The sequence below is a fragment of the Adiantum capillus-veneris genome, chromosome 28, assembly GCF_014529385.1.
Source record: "Adiantum capillus-veneris isolate H3 chromosome 28, ASM1452938v2, whole genome shotgun sequence".
Taxonomy (NCBI): Eukaryota; Viridiplantae; Streptophyta; class Polypodiopsida; order Polypodiales; family Pteridaceae; genus Adiantum; species Adiantum capillus-veneris.
In genome coordinates this window covers 48,319,752-48,340,590 of record NC_140958.1, presented here as the reverse complement: position 1 = coordinate 48,340,590, position 20,839 = coordinate 48,319,752, and positions in this window count along the sequence as shown.

Genomic DNA, 20,839 nt, shown 5'->3' with positions numbered 1-20,839 from the left:
TATTAAACTTGTTATACACCATAATCTATCATGTTGGGGAACAATAAGTGTCTTTAATGTGAAATGATTGTCCCAAAACTTGAAGAATAGTTTCATTGAATACATGTCAAACTTTCTTGATTGAAAAAGGATTAGGTTATAGCGAACCTTTAATATTAGCATATCAAAGCTTTTGTTGTAAGCTTTTGTAAATAGCTGCATATCCTCTGTTAGAAATACTTATTCAATCAAGAAGAGCTTGGACATCTTCTACCTTGAGCTGGTTCTATCTCATAATGTCTTCAAATTGTTTTTGGACGACTTTCTCAATTCTCTCATCCTTCAGTATTGTTTCAATGGTTTGCTTGTTCAAAACAAGATTCAAATTTTCTGATGTGGGAGTTACTATGGACATGTGCTCTGATTGTGGATGCATAAGAGTTCTATGACAATAACATAGATTTAAATTAGCAATAGAAATATCAAGGGAGACGGTAAAATGAAATGTGAATAGAGAGAAACTTACTTGATTGCATGTATCCTTTTTTTAATACCTCCACATCCAATCTTTAGCTGATCAATATCTTTGAGTTCTCTCTCCTCTTTCACACCCCCAATAATGTCTCCTTCTATCTCAAATTCTCCTTATCTCTTTCAAGGTCTTCAATGATTTGTGCATTCAATTTCAGCTTCTGGTCACATTGCTCTAAAGTATGTCTCATATGCAGGTTTTCTTTTACTAGTAAGTCTTTTTCTAATTGCAAAGTATCACTCACAACTTCCCAATGTCGCGTATACCCATAAAACCCTCTATATCCATCCCCCAATAATTTACATAATATGCAATATCACAAAAGGGAGGACTAGATTTTGTTGCGGGATGTTTTGGATACATGTTACCATCCACCCACAAATCTAGGTCCTTTTTACCTTGTAATCTGAGCATACTTTTGGTGGCAAGAGGAATAGTAGCACTCTTGTTTCGTTTGCAGTGGGGTTCATATTCACGTTGAAGCTCAATATGCAATGGTATATTTATTTTTTGTTCTCCTTTCCTGATGCAAAGTTACAAATAATTTGCCAGCCTTGTTCTGGAGTATTACTTTCTGTACCTAGTGATTGCTTCGCATCGTTCATGTTTATGTGTGATGAATGACTTGTTTCTTCTCTACAACAAGTATGCTACTGTTCTTCCTGGGGAGTCCACTATCTATAAGACCTATATACAATGTGCGTTCAAGTAATAATTAAAAATCCCCTTGCCTGTGAATTTGAAGTGAATAAAATTACCCCTTTTGTTTAAAGAAACTTACGGATTTTTTTCAAAATTAGATTTAAATACCCCTTATGTAAATACATTTCTGTAAATTTATGTGATTTTTAAAATCCCCTCTGTATACACGCACGTCATATGTTTACATATAAGAAGGTGGAATCCTCGGGCTATTCTTCTATTCACTACTAGTTTTGCTTGATCTCATTTACACATATGAGCAGGAGTGTTGTTGGTTTTCATTTTTCACATACTTCAAAAATTCACAAGAGGATACATGATGAATTTTCTTTTTTGATTACTATAATGCACAGACTTCTAGAAAAAAATTCAATCTTTTGAGATATATGACATCCAAATTAGAGCACCTCTTGCTTAAAAACGTGAATATAAAAATGCTTTACTTAAAGTACAAAATATTATTCTCATTTTTTAATTAAAAGAAAAAAACATGTGAATTTTCTCTTTCTATGTTGACTAAGCATTTCTTACAAGGCCCAAGGTTGAGTCCAAATTTCTCCTAATGATCCCCTCCCCTACACATGTAAGAGATCTTCACCATCCATCATTCATTTTAAGCAACATCATGAAGACAAGGGGTCTACATTGTCATAAGCCCACACCCCTCATAATGTCTTTCCTAGGAAGATCACCTTTCACCTTCAACTCTTTACCAAAAGGGTGTGGTGACTTCCTCACCTCTCCAATCTATAAATACCCCTCTTGCCAAGCAAGAAGGGGGGCTTATACTTTCTAGCACACTACAAGAGAATGAGGCCATACCATCATGCCGGTAATTGTAAATGTCAGGGGCACCAAAAATCACGCCGAAAATGGGACTCAAATTTCTATTTGTCCTTACGTTGGGCTCATGTAGTTTGCTAGCATGTGTCAAATTTATGCTACTTTAAGGGGTATATTGGTTTGAGACCTCCCGCTGCTATAGAGCCTGAAGATGGAGAAGCTCAGGAAAACAAAAGATGATAAAGAGGAGAAGGGGGGGGAGGGGCAGCAATTTCGCTAACCCCCACCCAGTTTCATATGGAGAACATCAGGGGGGGTCGGCAATTTCACTGACCCCACTCGGTTTCACATGGAGAACATAAGGGGGGGTCTCGCCTGTGAGCACATGGGGGGCCTCTCTTGCTAAAGTAAAAGGGATTAGAGGGGGTAACTTCAGCAAGAAGTTAGCAAACAGCAAGAAGTTAGTAACCCCTTTTTGATGGTTTCAAAGAAAGGAAAAAATCCATCAAAGGTCCGCTACTCATGCACGAAAAGAGTGGCTGCCCTTCTTTAAAAAGGAGAAAAACCCTATTTTTTTATAAGAAAAAACGTGTATCAGAGATAGAGGAGTAAAAAAGCAAAAAGAGAGGTTTTCTTTGAAAAGAGAAGAGAGAGAGATAGTTTTTCTGTAAGGAAAATAAAGGCACATGCACGACTAATCTAGAAGGTGAGAGAGGGGTGAAGAAAAGAAGGGAGAGAAAGCTAAAGAAAGGAGGGCATCTATCTTCTTCTAGCTACTTGGGAGGAGTTTCCTTTGCACTAGAGTGTGTCGGGGTGAGTGCCCAGGGAATGTGCCGAGTAGTGTATCTCCATAGCCACTCTTACGGCGTATACCTTCATAGTTAATGGACAACGGGTGCCCTTGTGATATTCTCTGTGGTATTGAAGCAATTAGTGTGTTTCTCTCGGTGGTGTTGAGTTATTTTAGTGAATTGGGTTCGGTTAGAGAGAATTGAAGTGTTTCTTCTCTCTCTAGGTTGTGAGTGGATCTTCTTGGAGGAGAGTTTGTATGGGTGTTTGGTGGTGCCATCATTACTTCTTGGTGGTGTGTATTTCCAAGCTGGGAGTGGTTTCATATAGGCATATCCATAGTTTTCTACCATTCCACAGTTTTTGGCACCCACAGTTTTTCTCAAATTTACCTTTGATTGCGAGTGTTATGGAGATTTATTATCCCGAATTTGGTGGTGGATCAAGCGAGGATGTGCAGAACTTCTTGGAGGAGATGGAAATTGCTTGTATAAGCAATCATATATTGGATCCTGCTTGCTCAAGTTTTTAGGTTGTTGCAGATTTGTATCAAAGGGAATACACGAAAATGGTTGAATAACTTTGAAGCGCAGCATCTAAGGGATCAACTAGGCATTTATTAAAGACGCTTTAAGGCAGCATTACCATACGGTAGAGGATACATACAAGGTTTTGACCCATATTTCTTCATAAATAACTGTGACTATTTTGCATGTACATATTACACCCACTTTCAATGTTTACCTTTTGCATAACTACCGCCAACGCTTGAGAGCAAGGCTAAATAAGTGTGTCACTTATGCCATGGGTTAAGCATAAGAGTCTAAGTCTATCCTAGGGAGTCCACTATGTATAAGCCCTATATACAACATGTGTTCAAGTAGTAAATAAAAATCCCCTTGCCAGTGAATTTTAAGTGAATAAAACTACCCCTTTTCTTTAAAAAAAACTTACGGATTTTTTTCAAAATTGGATTTAAATACCCATCATATATATCTATTTTTGTACACCCTCTGTATGCATGCACGTCGTATGTTTACATATGGGTGAAAGCATGTTAACCTGTCGCGCTTTTTGTGCTAGTTAGTAGTTTCAAGTTAGCACATCTTCAAAAAGTTGGGCGTCTGGTAAATTTTTTACAAATAATATCAAAATTTGTCAGAAGTTGTACATTTGGATTCCTTGTTTCAAGTGCTTTCTACTGATATATCATATGTCATAGATCTTGGAGATGTAGCTCAAGTTATTGTACTAGTTAGCATATGTCAAAATTGTGCTAGTTAGCAATGTCCGGGACATGAAAAAGCATGCCAGGTTAAAATTCTTTCACCCATATAAGAAGATGGACCCATGGGAAGTCTATCTATTTAAGGTGATTGATGAGTTCACACTGCACACACTAGATTTAGACTAGCTTCGACATCAAATGCCACTTGACTATCTCTATGGAAACCTATGGACCAAAAACATGGTTTATGGGTTACATAGATACCTCAAGCACCCTCTTTACAATCTGCTTGCACCCATGTTCACATTCAATCAAGCATTTAGGGCGTTCTATCAAAATGTTTGCATTTGGCATGATTTACTAGAATTTTCATGCACAATCACCATACACAATGTAAGTACCACGTCAAGACAGTTGCTTTTACCACTCCAAGAGAGACACAAGTCTAGACTGGGGAGAAAGAGGGCTATCACATACCAGAGAACGACACAGTCACATTGCACACAAGTACCAAGTCATTTAAATATGAAGCTGAGTTACTCTGTGACAACATTAGCCGAACAAAAAGGTTACTAAGTACCATCACACATGGTATCATGAAAACAAGCAAAATAATAGCACCAATGATAAGATTACCTCCCTAGAGATACCTCAACTCTACTTACTTCATCAACAGCATACCCCGTCGATGGAGTGAAATAACTACTCATTTAGAGCTCCAAAAAATGATGTGATAAAAGAAACATTATGTACAGACTTCAAGCTAGCTATGATACCAATTTTAGCCAAAAAGGAGCTGTCGATGGAGTGTGTTGATGGAGTGTCAGATTGCAGAAATAACAACTATATTAGGTTTTGACCCCCACACACCTCATTTTTATACATATAAGAGCTAGGAAACTTGTGAGAGAGCACTTTGACTCCCGTACTGCATCCTTCGAGCATCCACAAAGTTTTCTTCGCGACCCATTGCAGGTAAGTTTTCCATTACAACAGGTTCTTGGTAGTGGCCTGCTTGTTTTGATTGGCTATGGTCAGTGTTTGGTCACCGCACATAGTGCAAGTTGGGATCGGACTGGGTATGAGGTGTCACCCTCCCCAGTCCGCTCACTGATACTTCTAGCAGCAAAGCTCTACCAAAATTTTGGCAGAATACCTACACTTAGAATTTTCAGCAAGAAAGCTTCAAATGCCAAAGAGAAAGGAAAGGGATGAGGATGAGCACCTCCGGGCAAGGCGCATACAATTGCCAGACCCAATGGGAGCTTCACATGACGAAGAAGATGAATCAAAATCAAATAATGTTCCTGTTGACCCTGCAATAATCCCACAGCCAGTTGATGCTTATGCTTTTGCATTGGATCACTACATGGCTGATTGCTTTGTGGATGCCAATATAATGTATGAAAACAATGTTGCATTGGCAAGGGGTACTTTCACAGAAACCCATGGGAATGAAATCCACATTGATGTGCCCATAGCCAGTTTCTTTGGGCTCGATTGTCTAAATCCTCAAACATAATTTATTTGGAAAATCCTATGCTGGGAAGGGTATTTTTCTTTGGCACCATGGGGCCCAGATTTACAAAGGGTGTGGGAAATGTACAGGACCCTCAACACCCAACTCCAATTCACCGTTATGGATTTTCAAGGAAACCCCCAAAATTTTAGGTTAATAAGGCAGCTGGTAAGTGATGCACTCCACCTGCTAGCACATGATGTGCATTTCAATGAGAAACAACAAAAAGTGGAGCACCGCTATCTCACAACTGATGTGGTAGAGCCAAGGTGGAATGAGCTCAAAGTTCAAGAAATTAGTCTACCATTCCAGTTATACATGCAACATTTCCATCTCCCTTACCCCCACAAATGGAGTGTGCTTGAAAAAATCGCTACATTAGAGTTTAGCACCAAGGTGGTAGCTAACAAAGCACTTCGCAAGAACTTTGTTACCCAGATCATTGCTAAAATTATTAGGGGAAGCAAGTGCAACATTGAAAAAGGCACAAGCAAAACCACATGCAAGACGAAGTCGTATATGGGTGTTGTGTTGATGCTAACATGGATTGTTTATACAGCACTTCAGCAAGATCAACTACGTGAGCCATGGGAGCAACCTGACAACCAACCCATTGGGTCTTTTTGACTATTTTGGCTCCAAAATCTACAACGAAATTTTTTTATTTTTTTCCCTTCGTTCAAAGATGATTATTGGATACCCATCTCCCTTTCTTACCACCTAATTTCACTGAAGCAGCCAACATCAAACGACAACAAGAGCTGCATCGATGACTCTGCTGGGTGCATATTCCTAATCAACGGTCGAAGAACACAAAGGCACACCTAATGGATCGGCTTGTACTCATAGGAGTTGCCGTTAATTGGATTGAAAGAGATACAAGGACACAATACCAAGGGCGGGGCCATGCACAAAGGGGAAGAGCTAGAGGGATCCCTCCACAGCCAGAAAGATTGCAATCACCTCTACCACAACCACCACCATTGATGTGGCTTGGTAGACCAACTATCATAGCCATGGAGTTCCCTATCCTACCAGGACCCGCACCACCCACAGAACCCTTATAAGTACCCAAGCCAAGCCAACTCAAGCGATGCAAACTCCAAGACCCCGGGAGTACCTGCCAACCTCAGGAGGAACAACCACCCCAGTGATGACCAATCAAGCGTGTCTGTTGACAAATACAATTTAGACTGGGGGGATTGTTGAACATCAATATATAACACGGAAGGAAACACCCTATGGGACGACTGAAGACAAGGAGCAGGAGCTCAGTTTTAAAGGAATTTTCCATTTCTTGCAAGGGAGATTGGTGGAAAAGAAAGGGTTGCAAGTTTTTGCTTCGAGAAACAATGAAGCAGAATATGTTGCTTTGGAGATTGGTTTGCAAGTTTGCTTGAACCTTGGGATACAACATCTACGAATGCAGGGGGATGCCCTTTTCATTGTTAAGCAGGTAATTGGTGCATGCCAAAGCAAAAATCCAAAGCTTCAGCAATGGTGTTTCAAGATTTCAGCCTTGTTAAGGAAGTTTCAGGCTTTGAGTATCAAGCTTGTGGATAGGAGGGATAACGAAGAAGCTCATGCAACTGCTCAGGGGATGATTATCGAGTTATTTGTTATTATGAAGATAGATCTTCCTATGTACATGGGGAGAGAGAGTCTTTTTCAAGAGGAGATGTACATGTTAATAGGGAAGATTACCTGAGGGATTAGAAAGGTCCAAGAAGTATGGTTTTCTTAGGAAAGCAAGTAAGTTTATGATGCTTAAAGATTATTTGTTCATGAAGGGTCTTGACATGGTTTTAAGGAAGGTACCTTGGAAGGAGGAGATATACAGGATCTTGGAAGCAAATCATGAAGGTTCATGTGGTGGTCACTTTGCTATGAAAATAACTCTTCATAAGATATTACAGGAAGGGCATGTATGGCCAAGTATCCAAAAGACTTTAACCTATTAAGCTACAAATTCAAGCTATGCAGATGTTATTGAAGCTTACTGGTGAGTCCTCATATGATTTAGAGGAGAGAATGATCTTCTTGAAGAGAGCAACTCTGGATAGGGATTTAGCTTTATAGCATTACATGCAGGTAAGGGAAAACATCATTAAGAGGGCTAATGAAAAGTTTAATGGCCAAGTATCCAAAAGGATTTATACCATTGGTGTAGTCATGTAAGAAGTGTCAAAGCATGGCATCAAGGATTCTTAAGCCAAGATTAAGGAACACCATTCTCGCTTATGATGTATTTGAGAAGTGGGAGTTGGATGCTATACGTCCTCTCCCAATCACAGCATGGGGGGAGAGTTGTATCTTGACTGTTGTGGATTACCTTTCCACGTGGGCTAAAGCAAAAGCGGTGAAGCAGATCACAGCTAAGGATGTAGCAAAATTTATTTATGATGATATTTGCTACAGGTTTGGTATGTCATTGGATATTTTGTCAGACAATGCACAAATTTTTAGAAGTCAATTGGTGGATTATCTCTGCAAGAAGGTAAAGATCAGACATAGTATTACAACCCCATACTATTTTCAGTGCAACGGTTTGAATGAGAGGTCTAATAGAGTGCTTACTAAGATGACAGATCATCATGGTAGAAAGTGGGATTTGGATCTTCCTTGCGTCTTGTGGGCTTATAGAACAGGTATTAATACAGGTACATGCTTCACCCGTTTTCAGATGGTGTATGGTAAAGAGACTTTACGCGGCCTATTTAGATAGAAATTCCAGCTATCCGGATGTTGTTGAAGCTTACTGGTGAGTCCTCAGAAGGGTTAGAGGAGAGAATGATCTTGGGAAAATGGAATTAAGAGGGCTAATGAAAAGGTTAAGGAAAAGGGCATTAAAGAAGGGGATTTAGTACTCAGGTACAACAACACGTTGGACAAGACTATGCACAAGAAGTTTTATTAAGTGGGAGGGTGCGTTCAAGGTTGTCCAAAAGTTTGCTAATGGAACCTTCCAACTTGCAGATTTGGATGGACACTATATGCACACAGGTTTAATGGATCCGGTTTCAAGAAGTATATTGCTTGTCTCATGACTATTATGGAAGGTTCTTTGCCAGGTGATAGAGAGCCAATTCTCCCCATCTTAACAGCTTCTGTTTTTACTACGAAACATGAATGATCTAGCAGGCTAGAGGGTGGGCAAACTATGTGGTGTTTTTTTGAATAAGCTCTTTGCAAAATTGCAGCTATTTAACAGAGCTAGAGTAGTGTTTAGCATGTGTAGATGATGCATGGTGTTAGCATGGTAGCAAAATAAGCCCCCCCCCCCCCCCCCCCCCCCCCCCCCCCCCCCCCCCCTTTGGTTTTTTTCAATGTTATGCATCAGGTGTCTTTAGTGCAGTGTTTTCTTTGCTTAATATCATAGAAAGTGCAAGGGAACTAGTGGATGAAGATCTCTGATAAGTATGCATGAGCTACAGGTGGGTTATGTGGTTTAAAGCTTGAGAACAGAGCTTTGACGAAGGTTAATTGGTTGACAAGGTCATGTTTTGGAGGGCAGGTAGCATATACCCTGGGTGGTGGAAGCAGATGAATTAAGCATGTGGAATGTGCTTGGTTATGCTAAGAACATGCTTGTGAAGACAACTCGGTGCTTGAACACCCCAACACAAAGTTATGTGTGCTTGAGTGTGGACTGTGTATGAGCAGTGAGATAGGAACCCTCCAATTTGCTCCATTGGGTGTATGAGCAGTGAGATAGGAACCCTCTAGTTTGCTCCATTTTTCATTTGGATTCAACACAGAAAAAGAAATTGAAAATAGAAACTAAGTAAAGGGCACTTTTAATGCCTATGTATGATGATTGAAATGATGAGTTTTGGAGGATCCCCACACATGGAATGCACTTGAATATGTGGGCTACAGGTCTACCAACTTGGTTCTGGTATTGGAGTCTTGGACAGTGAATGACAAGTAGTCAAAAGAGGCCGGTTTGCCTTGTCTACTTTGAGTTTTTTTAAAGTTAGGGAATCTAGCAGGCAACCATCAATGTAGGCAGAGAAAAGGCAGTAAAGCTGGATAAAAAGCGATGGGTCAACTTATGTTCTCATGGCAAATGTTTATGCAGCATCTCGCTATCGGGGGATAAATATGTGAAAGGTGAGACGGAAAGGCACCGGGCCCCTGGCTGTGAGAGGTGTGTGGAAAGAGGTGCAGCAGGCACAATTAACAAGACAAAGCTCAGAACAAACGGTTCTCTTAATTCTAGTTAAGCCACAGTAATCATCATTAATTAATCACTAATGGAGGCTTAATGCTCCTTACAAGTTGAAACCTGGCTTAATCCAGGTGCTAATCAAGAAAAGTGATAATGACCTGCTTAATGCTCCCTTCTGCTTCTTCTCGTTAAGGCACAGGAGATTCTTCTTCCAATGGATGTTTGATTTGGCTTTTGCTTCTCGATTCGAATGGTTAATGGTGGATTAGAAGCTTTGACTTGGTTTAGGGAATTGGCTTAGAGAATTCCGATTAATCGATTGGTTAAGCTTGGCTTGGAGATTCGAGAAGTTCTGGCTCAAGCAGGTTATGCAAGCTTGGTTTAGAGCTTATGATAATCTGGGTTAAGGAGATTGCTTAAGCTTGGCTAATGCTTAATATTGATGGCTAATGAGATTGAGAGCGGCTTGGTTTAAGGAGATAAGAGATTGTGGTCATCAAGGCTAAAGCTTGGCTTAATGAGATTGGAGATTATGGTTGATTTTCGAGATCTTGGCTTATTATTTTCAGAGATTAGGCTTGAATGGCATATGTCGTTAAGAGTCGGTTTGTGGGGCTTAAGGGATTGATCTTGAGGTTCATGAGATTAAGGATTGCTTAAGGGATTAAGAGCTTTAGTGAGAGCTTAGTAGATAATCCGAGAGAGGGCTCATGAAATTCCGAGCGGTTTATGAGAGCCTGTGCCTTCGCTTCCCTTCTTCGGAGAGAGAACTCAACAACAAGATGATGAAGAAGAATGAGTCCCCCTTTTGTTTAGGTTGCATGCCCCCTTGCTATATTTGGCCTACCCATTAGCGACGTCGCTAATGGGTAGCCACCCTTATAGCGTGGCAAGTCGAGTTTGGCCTGCATAAAAACTCGCGGGAGCAGGGCCAAAAATAAACGCCTAGGCAATCTGAGGAACTTTCGCTTCTTCACCAGCATCATCCAATGACCCCCTCAGCCTGCGCGAATGTTTTCTCCTTGCGTCGTTTCTTGTTTCGCTGCCACCACAACTTGGCTCGCCATTTTCCCCTTGGCTTCACATTAGGTTTTTTAAAAAAAACCCTTAATTGAAACGGGCGTCTTTGGTTGACTTGGGCGGGCTAGCCCATTTAGGGTGTGGGCGGCCTTAATTTGAGCCCTTGGCCAAAATCTGATGGGCATCACATTTGGCCCACATTTAAACCCATGGCCCTTGGCTGGCCTGGTTTAGTCGGGCCCTTTTTCTACTTTAGAGGCACCACATTTGGCATACATATCGGATATCGGCCGTACCAATGCCAAGCTTCTCATTTTCTCCTCTGGGCGGCCTTCGGGCACCACTTTAGGCATACATGTTGCATAAATGTCGGGCAAGCATCATTAAGCACAACATCTTTCTCCAGTCACCATTGATTAACAATATCATCATGAATTTTGATGTCGTAAAATCTTCAACAGTGCTACATGCCTGCAAGATGCAAGTGTAAGTAATTGCTTTTGGAGAGTTGTCCCGTCAAGGCTAGGCATATTATAAAAACTGCTTCCACATCGGCCTATTGGCATACACATTGGGCACCACACTGCATTAAGCCAGATGAATGTGACTGATCAGGGCAACCAAGGCGGTTCGAACCCGGCCCCCGACGATACTTAAATTGGCCATATCTTGCCAACTAAAACCCCGATTGACGAACTGAAAAGACCGACATGCTCTTGAAAGTGAGCACTTTGGACTCATGCATTCCTGTCATCTTTGACCTTTTATCAGCAAGTGCTTAATCCGGTACGGATCTGCTACTACTGATTCAACTTAAAACTTTCATAACTTCTTACCCGTAGCTCCCGATTGACGAGCCGTAAAGATAGGCATGTAGAGCTTTTTGAGTACTTCAACTTGGATTAATAAAATCCCAGCTATGACCACTTCAAGAATACTCACTGTTTGGCATTACCAAGACATCTTTTGACCCTTAGAGACGCATCTGGCACACTTTCAGCTTAAAAATTGGCATGTTAACAAGCCCTTATAACTGCTAATTAACCATGCAAGATTCAAATACTCTTGATCAGCATTCCTTTGCTCATTTTCTTGTCATGGGGAGCGGAGCGGCACGACATCGCATGGGACATAACATGAGAATTAAGAATAGAGCATGGAAGAAGCCAAGGTACATGTAGCTCTCAACAAAAAATATTTGGGGAGCCGGGGCCATGAGCCATTTCTAAAGACTTAAAGTCAAGCCGAAGCGTAATATTTGAGAAGCAGGAGGTCTGGTGTTCAATTCTTGAAGAAAATATTTTCCTTGTAAGCACCATTAATGAAATGAGCCTGGCTTGCTTAGGGCTAGTTCTTGCTTCTCACTAAGTGGCACCCCGGCACTGATAGCACGTATCTGGCACACTTTCAGCTTAAAAATTGGCATGTTAACAAGCCCTTATAACTGCTAATTAACCATGCAAGATTCAAATACTCTTGATCAGCATTCCTTTGCTCATTTTCTTGTCATGGGGAGCGGAGCGGCACGACATCGCATGGGACATAACATGAGAATTAAGAATAGAGCATGGAAGAAGCCAAGGTACATGTAGCTCTCAACAAAAAATATTTGGGGAGCCGGGGCCATGAGCCATTTCTAAAGACTTAAAGTCAAGCCGAAGCGTAATATTTGAGAAGCAGGAGGTCTGGTGTTCAATTCTTGAAGAAAATATTTTCCTTGTAAGCACCATTAATGAAATGAGCCTGGCTTGCTTAGGGCTAGTTCTTGCTTCTCACTAAGTGGCACCCCGGCACTGATAGCACGTATCTGGCACACTTTCAGCTTAAAAATTGGCATGTTAACAAGCCCTTATAACTGCTAATTAACCATGCAAGATTCAAATACTCTTGATCAGCATTCCTTTGCTCATTTTCTTGTCATGGGGAGCGGAGCGGCACGACATCGCATGGGACATAACATGAGAATTAAGAATAGAGCATGGAAGAAGCCAAGGTACATGTAGCTCTCAACAAAAAATATTTGGGGAGCCGGGGCCATGAGCCATTTCTAAAGACTTAAAGTCAAGCCGAAGCGTAATATTTGAGAAGCAGGAGGTCTGGTGTTCAATTCTTGAAGAAAATATTTTCCTTGTAAGCACCATTAATGAAATGAGCCTGGCTTGCTTAGGGCTAGTTCTTGCTTCTCACTAAGTGGCACCCCGGCACTGATAGCAGGTATTTACACACCATCATTTGGGGGTTACTAATCACCTTGGCGGCGGTTCACATAAGCATAAAGTCATGTGTGTGAGCCTCTCATAAGGGGCTATTCCCGCAGGGTAGCAAAGGTATGCATACATGCATATATATGTATGTATGCGCGCACGCACACACACACACACACACACATGTGTGTGTGTGTGTGTGTGTGTGTGTGTGTGTGTGTGTGTGTGTGTGTGTGTGTGTGTGTGTGTGTGTGTGTGTGTGTGTGTGTGTGTGTGTGTGTGTGTGTGTGTGCACACACACACACACATGTGTGTGCACGCGCGCACATGCATTAGCCTCTGAATTCAAAAATTCAAATTCAACAAGTAAGCTCGCACTATTGAAAATTGTACGCCATGAATAGTTAAGCTAGCATTTTTGTAGAATCTCTTCTGCTACATGTGTCTTATTGTTGCAAAGGGACTTGAATGTCTGTATTGCAGCTTTATGAATAGTAACGGAATTTTTTCTTAAAGCTCAGAGATGAAATTCTTGCACATCGAATTGAAGTGTGAGAAGCTGATTATAAAATGGAGAGTTCTTTTGAAACAAAGGATTGGAACTTTGAAGATTTTGTAGCAGACAGAGGCTTGATTTCTTTTATAAATGTTGATAGATATACAAGATGGGCTTTTGATTACATGATGCTTTATCTTAATTATGCATGCCTGGTGAGGTTTGAAACAGGGATGGGGTTCACTTGTGAGTAGCTTTGGGAAAAATGATTTGGACTATAGAGGAAAGTTTTCAAAGGATGAAGTGCAGCTTTGTCTGCAAACATGTATAGGAACATGATATGAGTTGTGTTGGAGGGTTTGGCTACCCTGGATGCCCTCCAACGTGAGAGAATTCACAAGCTACATTTTTTATAAGCTCACCTGCAATGAGAAACGAATAGAAGCAGGGAAAGTATGCTTTACTTAAGACAAAACATGGTAATGTCAATTTACGTGAGCAGAGGTATTTTCATTGATCCTTCTGTGTGATCAGAGATTTTTCATGAGAACATAAGCTAGCCCATCGCTTTTTATCCAGCTTTACTGCCTTTTCTCTCCCTACATTGATGGCTGCCTGCTAGATTCCCCAACTTTAAAAAAAATCAAAGTAGACAAGGCCAACCGGTCTCTTTTGACTACTTGTCACTCATTGTCCGAGACTCCAATACCAAAACCAAGTTGTAGACCTGTAACCCACATATTCAAGTGCATTCGATGTGTGGGAATCCTCCAAAACTCATCATTTCAATCATCATACATAGGCATCAAAAGTGCCCTTTACTTAGTTTCTACCCTCAATTTTTTTTTGTAGGTGTTAAATCCAAATAAAAACGTGAGCAAACTGGAGGGTTCCTATCTCACTGCTCATACACCCAATGCAAAATCCAATCTTATAGTCCTATAACACAATTGAGAGGCTATGTTCAAGCACCTGGGCCCCACCTCATCTAACCCTCTAGAGGAATACAAATCTCACCCAAAAATTGGCAATCATAAACTTGAGAACAAAAATATTTTCCCGAAGCCAACAGTCCACACTCAGGCACACATAACTTTGTGTTGGTGTGTTCAAGCACCGAGTTGTCTTCATAAGCTTGTTCCCAGCATAATCAAGCACATTCCACAGGCTTACTTTATCTGCTTCCCCCACCCAGAGTATATGCTACCTGGCCTCCAAAACATGACCTTTTCAACCAAATAACCTTCATCAAAGCTCTGTTTCTCCAGCTTTAAACCACATAACGCACCTGTAGCTCATGCATACTTATCACAGATCTTCATCCACTAGTTTCCTTGCACTTTTTATGATATTAAGCAAAGAAAACACTGCACTAAAGACACCTAATGCATAACAGTGAAAAAAACCGGGGGGGGGGGGGGGGGGGGGGGGGGGGGGGGGGGGGGGGGGGGGGGGGGGGGGGCTTATTTTGCTACCAGGCTGACACCATGCATCATCTACACATGCTAAACACTGCTCCAGATCTGTAAAATAGCTGCAAAGAGCTTATTCAAAAAATACCACATAGTTTGCCCACCCTCTAGCCTACTAGACCATTCATGTTCCGTAGTAAAAAAGAGAAGTTGTTAAGATGGGGAGAATTGGTTCTCTACCACCACCTGGCAAAACACCTTCCATAATAGTCATGAGACGAGCATTATACTTCTTCAAACCGGATACATTAAACCTGTGTGCATATAACACTCCATCCAAATCCGCAAGTTGGAAGGTTCCATTAGCAAACTTTTGGACAACCTTTAATGGACTCTCCCACTTAATATAAAACTTCTTGTGCATAGTCTTATCCAACCTATTGTTGTATCTGAGTACTAAATCCCCTTCTTCAATGCCCTTTTCCTTAATCTTTTCATTAGCCCTCTTAATGCTGTTTTTCCAAGATCGATCTCTCCTCTAACCCATTTGAGGACTCACCAATAAGCTTCAACAACATCCGCATAGCTGGAATATCTATCTAAATAGGGAGTAAAGTCTCTTTACCATACACCATATGAAAAGGGTTGAAGCATGTATCTGTTTTCATACATATTCTATAAACCCACAAGATGCAAGGAAGCTCCAAATCCCACTTTCTACCACGATGATTTGTCATCTTAGTAAGAACTCGCATGATCTCTCCATTATACCTCTCATTCAAACCGTTGCACTAATAAGGATAGTATGGGGTCGTAATACTATGTCGGATCTTTACCTTCTTGCAAAGATAATCCACTAATTGACTTCTAAAACTTTGTGCATTATCTGACAAAATCTCCAATGGCATACCAAACCTGTAGCAAATATCGTCATAAATAAATTTTGCTACATCCTTAGCTGTGATCTAGTTCACCGCTTTTGCTTTAGCCCACCTGGAAAGGTAATCCACAGCAGTCAAGATATAACTCTTCCCCCGTGTTGTGATTGGGAGAGGACGTATAGCATCCAACCCCCACTTCTCAAGTACATTATAAGCAAGAATCGTGTTCCTTAATCTTGGCTTACAAATCCTTGATGCCATGCTTTGACACTTCTTACATGACCCACACCAAGGTATAAATCCTTTTGGATACTTGGCCATACATACCCTTCCTGCAATATCTTATGAAGAGTTGTTTTCATAGCAAAGTGGGCACTGCATGAACCCTCCTGATTCGCTTCCAAGATCCTGTATATCTCCTCGTTCCAAGGTTTCTTCATTAAAACCATGTCAGGACCCTTCATGAACAAAGAATCTTCAATCATCATAAACTTACCTGCTTTCCTAAGAAACCATATTTTTTGGTCCTTTCCAATCTGTCAGGTAATCTTCGCTGTAACAGGTACATCTCCTCTTGAAAAACAGTCACTCTCTAAGAAGATCTGTCTATGACAAATAACTCGGTAATCATCCCCTGAGTAGCCTCAGGAGCTTCTTGGTTATCCATCGTATCCACATGCTTGATACTCCAAGCTTGAAACTTCATTAACAAGGCTCGAATCTTGAAACACCATTGCTTAAGCTTTGGATTTTTGCTTTGCCATGCACCAAGAACCTGCTTAACAATTAAAAGAGCATCCCCCTTGATTCGTAGACGTTGTATCCCAAGCTTCAAGAAAATATACAAACCAATTTCCAAAGCACCATATCCTGATTCATTTTGTTGCTTGAAGCATAAAGTTGCAACCCTTTCTTTTCCACCAATCTCCCTTGTGGATCATAAATCACTAAACCTCTTGATGCAACACCATGCACTTTCCTATAGGAACCATCAAAAAACAAAAGATAGGAATCTAGGATATTTGTTGGCTACTCCACAGGCTTGGCCACCTTTGATTCTTTGATCAATAAAGGACTCTCTTTGTAAGTAAGCAAATTTGCAAGCGTAGCTCTGGTACTTTTTTCCACCAAAAAAGAAAACTGAAATTCCTACAACTCAATGAACCATCTCTTCATGGGCTTTGAAATGGTGACCCCATTAATCAACTGTGGCAAAAAAGAATAAGTGGTCAAGAAAACAAAAGGCTTAGGCAATAGATAATGCCTAAATATCTTGCATGCATACACCAGAGCAACCATAATAAGCTCCACTTCAAAATAGGCCCTCTCTGCTATTGTTTTGCTAGCATGTTAAACATCCCTCATGTACAGTGAAGCCTTCCCTTTCTGCAACAAAAAAGGCCCTATTGCATCTTCTCCAACTAAAGGGCTAACATAAAAAAGTTTCTTCAAAATTAGGAGCTTGCATGGTAGGTAATGCCCCCAACACATCTTTAACTTGAAGAACCTCCTCGCAATCACGATCCCAAACCAAGGGTTCTGTGTTGGCAGCTTATTGAAGAGGGTAAAGAAGTTGTGAAGAATAATAAATAAACCGGGACATGTACTTCACCTTTTGAATGAAAGTTGCAAACTTCTTTGTATCTTTCGGAGACGATAGAAGCAAAAGAGTAGTCACCTTTTTTGGATGTGCTTCAATTCCATTCTCACTCACCATATGGCCAAGAAGCTTTGCCCTTGGCTGGCCCAAATGACACTTTTTTGGAATTAAGCTGTCCTTGACACTTGTCATATCTCCCAAGAACCACTTCAATCTTTGAACAATGTAAGACCGTATCACCGTATATACAGAAATCATCGATAAAATTCTTGACCCACGTGCCAAGAAAAGGGGTAAGAACCTAATTTTGTCGCTTTTGGTAGTAGGTAGGCCCATTCGTGAGACCAAATGGCGGCACTTTGTAATAGAAACAACCCAAGAGAGTGATGAATGTGGTATTTTTATGATCTTCAGGTGTGATTTGAAGCTAAAAATAACTAGAAAACCCATCACATACACTATACCTCTCATAGCCCGCAACCGCATCAAGAATCGCATCAATAAACGGTAGAGGGTACGGATCTTTCTTTGTAGCAACATTCACGGGCTTGAAATCTACACACACTCTCCACCTTTCTATCCTTCTTTGGAGTAACAACCACTCGGCTGACCAAATCTGCAGTCTGTATGCATGTAACAACTTATCCCGGGGACGTCACCTAATAAAAATGTTACCTATCACGTGAGTTCAACAGAAGGGTATTTAAAGTTATTGAAACTTACAAAAATATGTATACAGAAGGGCATTATTTTTTAAAATTTGAAAAGAACTTACAGATTTTAAAAGAAAAGGATACATTATATTCTTAACAAAATTCACAGATAAGGGGTTTTACAAACATGTCTTGAACGCACTGAGGCAAGCTTTTCCATGCATGGGAACCCCCCCATATTTTTTTCTCTTTTACCAAAAATATTTCCTATTATATAAGTTACTTTTGATTTTTCTTCCCTTTTTCACTAACGTTTTAGCCTTTATTAAATAAATAATACTTATGCTAATCAATCACGATGTAGCATAATAAGTAAGCTTTCTTTGTTGATCTCTCTTTTGACCTTAAAAATATTAAATATATATATTCTAGTATTTTCTAATATATTTTTTTCATGTATGTATATTATTCCACTCTACCAAATATTTTATTCACTAGTTTTCATTTTCAAACCTCAACCCCACTTTCAAATTTCAATAATACCTCCATCTAGATGATTGCCAATCTTTTCAACACTCTAGGTCATGTTTTCATACACATGAAGGAGCTTACACTTGAAGGCAAGAGAGAAGTCCACTCAAAGGGGACCACCAAAAGACTTTTGCAGCCACAAATAATACATTATTTGGCTGAATTTTTTAAGTAAAGAAGAACCCCGAATCTGAAGGAGCGTTCAACATGAAAGATGTAGCTCGTGATCTCAACTTTTAGCTCAATTTTTTTCAGAATTTTTGGAGTTATGAACACGGAGATATGATTTTTGTAGTGGACCCCAGTTTTCTCGTGTAATGGTGGCACAGGCCATCCCCACTTTTCTTCCTTCTAGAATGGCTATGGTTCTACAAGTCTTCAAGCATGATTACAAGAGACAAGGATCTTTTAATGAGGTCTTGGTTAGTCTAGAGTAATTCTATCACCATTTTTGGAGGATCCATCCTCATCAACAAATATCCACCTTCGACAACCTCTCTTATAATTTTCTTACCTCTCTCTTCTCTCCCTAATAAGCTTATGTCTATCCAAAGCTAGACTATTGTAAATATTTCCTATCCTCTACATCCTACCCACATTCTCTCTTTTTATCTCTCTATTGACTCTGGTATTTTAAATAATGAGGAGACAAGATGGGAGCCACAGTCACATGCACCCCATTTTCCTAGTCACCAAAGTGGGACACTCACCTCAAATAGAAATATTGCTAAATCCTTCCCTCCTTCCCTATATAAGGAGGCCATGAGAGCTCACTTGGGGGAGAGAACACACACACACACACACACACACACACACCTATCCATACACACTCTTGTGCTACATGCTTGTAGCATGAACCCTAATCACATAATCACAACACCATCATCATCACCATCACCATGCACAAAAGATGAGCACCACACCTCCACACCACTTGTAATTAAGGGTTGAAGGCACAATTTCAAGAAGAAGAAGGGTGGACACACTCATGATATTCCTCGCCATCAACTCCCATCTCTCCATTATGCCTCCTACGATCTTGTTCCCTTCTCATTTTCCTACCATACACTACCTATTGTATTCATCTTTTGCAAGCAATCAACACACTCCATCTTGGTGCCATACTTTGTGTCGCTTTGGATACATCTCATTGTGAGTATGGTATATGCTTGTTCCTTGCCATTTTTTTTCTGCTTATGTTAAGGTGTGCGGATTCGCCACCACACACACTCTCTCTCTCCCTCTCATATTCCTATCATCTTGCTACTTCCATCTTCAGGTGTGCGGATTCGCCACCTCTTGTATGATAAGTGAGCATACTCGCAAGTTTCCCCTACCTCATTATCTTCCTTACTAACATGCACGAGTAGCAAGCCCATTCTCACTCATTCACCACTCCTCTCACCTTATTCTCTAACCACCCCATTCCACATTTGGGCGTGGATCTTGAAATTGTTTTCCATGGCATGTTTCATTGTGTATATGTATGCGTCCTACCCGCATATCTTGCTAGGTGGTGCCCCTATTGTGTATTCCCCATGATGAGGCCATTGTACATAGTCTTGGTGTAGAGGCCACCGGGTCTATTTTTTCACTTCCGCCTCTCAGCACGTGATATGGTAGTTTTACACATAGTGAACCCCCGAGAAACTTATCTACCTCTTCTTTAAGAGCTTGTGTCTGTTCTTTCCCCATCCACCTTAGCTTTTTTCGAACTAGCTTGACCTCTTCCTTGATCTCAATACAAAGATATTCACCTTGAAACCCTCTAATTTCTTCATAGGATGTGATGAACAAGTTGGGAAACTTGGCCAACATTTGCATGTATTATTGTACCTCCCGTGCATGCAAATCTGGGGTTAACATCTTGGCAATAAGCTCCTGCTTAACTTTAGGCTCCACCTTAGGCTTCATCAGCTCTTCAATTTAATCATATGGATTGAGGTCTTCACCTTCTTGAACATCAAAAACATTTTGAGCATTTTCATGGTCTCCCTTATCAATGAGGAGGAAATATACATTAGCTTTGCCTTCACTTTCCAAACCAGAGGTAGAAGACTCCTTAGAGCCATTGGTGTCACAGGTATCGTCATCCTCTTTTCATCTTATTCAATATCTCAAATCAGATCCCTGGATTCCATATCAAACCGTTTTACACTTTTTTATCACATAAACTTATTACCCCCTTCTTCCAATCTTGAATTGCACCCGCACCCACATCCCTCAGCCAAGGCCAACCAAGAATGATTGGGAATGCACCTAGACATGCTGGCAAGATGTGGAAATTGATGCATGTCTTCACTCCAAAAACCTCCAATTCCAAATTTTGAATAAACATT